The following is a 2,937-nucleotide window of genomic DNA, read 5'->3' on the forward strand; positions in this document are numbered from 1 at the left end:
ATGGATATAGATTTCTGCCACTCGGGGTCCTTCCGATTCTGAAATCTTGGAGAAGGTATCTAAGCAGATCGGAATTTAAGTCGCATTCCCCCTAAACCTTTATTAGGCCGCTTTTCTAGGTCAAGCTACCAGGTACCATCATAATACTGCAGGCCAAGTTTCTGCTCGCAGAGGAAAGAGTCTTGTCAGACATCACTCACAGGAAACGCGGTGGGGGCTCAGCTCTCAGCAATCTCTCTGCTCTAGTGCACATCCACATTACAAAGCAAACACCAAAGCCGCACGCATTTCCTCTGGGTAACACCACGCCCTACCTGCTTTAGCCTCTATGCATATACATATGCTAGTTCCTTAGCCCGCCATGCCCTAGCCCAGCTTATAAGCCCTGACTTATATAATTCTCCTTGTCCTGGAAGTCATGGGTCACGCATTGCCCTCTTCAGGTTTCTGTGTTGTCACAGCTAACATTTCCACCCTGGACCGTGCCACGGCTTCATGATCCCTGACTATAAGCACTAGGAAGTGACTCAGAGTTGGTGTCAGGGACGACAGCTTATTGGACAGCTAGCAAGAGCTCAACAGTAGTTTGTCATCCTCGAAATGGCTAAATTCCAAGAAGGTTGATGCCAAATGGCAGAGGGCACAACTGTCTCATGCCCAAAAGTACCAGAGCTATGCGCTTGTACCTCACATGTGACTCAAAAAAATAGACCTTCTATCCTCATCCTCAAGATCTAGAAAACGATTTAATTTGCCCATTTTAGGTCTTATGGTTAGCCTATGGCTCCACCATGGTGACAGAATCATCTCTTTTAGTCTCCCGACGAGGAATTGGTCAGTAGAAATCACTTTCCCCCTTGTACATCCAGTACGGAGGGTAGCGGGGTCACATCTGGGTGAGTACCAACCCAAGGAAGCACAAACAGAAGATTAAGCGAAAAGAAAGATTTATTGCCTGTCTGAGGTGAGGAAATCACTGGGATTACTCCCTGAGCAACATTCTTGCTAAAGAAGCAAAGCATGGGGGCTGGAGAGATGGCTCAGTGGTTAAGACCACTGGCTGTCCTACAAGAGGACCCGGGTTCAATTCTAAGCACCCACATGGCAGCTCACAACTGTCTGTGACTTCAGTTCCAGGGGATCCAACACTCTCCCACAGGCATACATTCAGGCAAAACACCAATGCCCATGAAATAAATAAATAAATCTTTAAAACAAAAAAAACAGGTAAGCATCAAAAGTAGTGACAGCTGCTTACTGCCTTCTATTACCTGCATTTTTCTTAACATTTAAATAAAAATAAAAAATAAAGAAAAGAAAAGAAGCAAAGCATGGGGATTTTAGTTGGGGAGAAAAGGTACTCGGTAGAAAATGTCTTTCGGTGGGAAGCATGTACATTTCTGAGCATGCTCAATTGAAGGTCCCAGCTCAAGACAGGAAAGTGTGGTGGGGGCAGGGAGAATAGTTCTGCCCACATCCATTTCAGTACTATGAGACCTTTACTTCAGATCACTTACAAGAGTATGCAAGAGACTCGGTGACTTCGGCTGGCTCTTTCAGTTGGCTCTCTGTGCATCTCTCCAGAGCTGTAACTGCAGTCAAAGGGAAAACTCTGTATTAATACAGAAATGTATCTCCAAAGGTACATTCCCTACTTAGCTGCTAACAATTATAGATAGGAGCGATCATTTCTCCATTAGAGAAATTAGCGGGGCTGGAGAGATGGCTCAGTGATTAAGAGCACTCGATGTTCTCCGAGAGGATCCAAGTTCAATTGCCAGCACCCTCATGGCAGCTCACAACTGTCTGTAACTCTAGCTCCAGGGACATATATGTGTGTGTGTGTGTGTGTGTGTGTGTGTGTGTGTGTGTGTGTGTGTGTGTGTATACTTGCAAGCAAAACAGTCATACATGTAGAATAAAATAGACAATTTTTAAAAAGAAGACATTAGAAGAGGAAGAGGAAATTTGTGGCAGGCAGTGCTCCTTCACATTTACTTATCACACCACAGACCCAGCTCTGATGTTTCCTCTCTGTGTTCCCTCAGGGTAGGAACTCTACATCTTCCTCTTTCTTATAATGGTGCATGCAGAATCAGGAATCAATAACCTCCTATAGAATGGATTAGTAATTGATCTTTGTTGACAGACTCATAAAAGGCAAAGCTGTTCATCTCTGTGCTCAGCAGCCAAAACTTCTGTGTCATTTGTTACACGACGTTAGAGGGAACATGTGGTGAATTTTAATCTTGCTGACAGTCAGGGTGGTGTTTGGATTAATTCCAGGGCTTGATTCGTGCTAGGCAAGCACCCTACTATTGACCTACATCCTCAGTCCTTTCGGAATTCTTAATAAATTCAAATCAATATAATAAGTCTTGGTTACTCAAAATATTCCCAGAATTGAGGGCTATGATGTACAAGCGTAATACTTAAATACTGAGTCAAACTGACATACCCATCCAGCTTCTCAAATGATGATACTCAGCTGATTTTTTTTTACTTAGTTAATGGTGAGCAGAAGAAGAAATAATAAGAAAAGTGATACCAGAAGGTTGGAAATAATCTCTAAACACAGTGAATTAATTCAACATGCCAAAAGTGCATGAGTGACTCCATGGTTACAATCAAAACCAGAAACATAACTGGCTCGCAAAAGGTCATTTCACTACCATCAATGTGTAAAAGTACATGAGTGTCTCCATGGTTACAGTCAAAACCAGAAACACAACTGGCTTGCTAAGGCCATTTCACTACCCTCAAGGTTCACTGACATCTATGACTGTTCAAGCCTAGGCTGGGGCATAGTTTGTTTACTTCAATTTCCAGTTGATTCTAAATCACAGTTGGCCCTACGATGGAGATTGATGGACTGGGGTGAATTAATGTGCACCTTGTTCAACGTGGGATTCATTTGTAGAATTTCAGTCATGAGAA

At 43.1% G+C, this 2,937-nt stretch overlaps 1 long non-coding RNA gene across 1 annotated transcript in view; it reads right to left on the reverse strand.

Annotated features, from left to right (window-relative positions):
• The window catches only part of LOC106144063, a 28,745-nt gene that overhangs the window by 13,678 nt on the left and 12,130 nt on the right, over positions 1–2,937 (reverse strand). Inside the window, exon 3 of the long non-coding RNA XR_001229170.2 lies at positions 1,518–1,592. This is a non-coding gene — a long non-coding RNA (uncharacterized LOC106144063). The remainder of the gene's footprint in view (positions 1–1,517; positions 1,593–2,937) is intronic.

Source organism: Microtus ochrogaster, chromosome 24 (assembly GCF_000317375.1).
Source record: "Microtus ochrogaster isolate Prairie Vole_2 chromosome 24, MicOch1.0, whole genome shotgun sequence".
NCBI classification, from domain to species: domain Eukaryota; kingdom Metazoa; phylum Chordata; class Mammalia; order Rodentia; family Cricetidae; genus Microtus; species Microtus ochrogaster.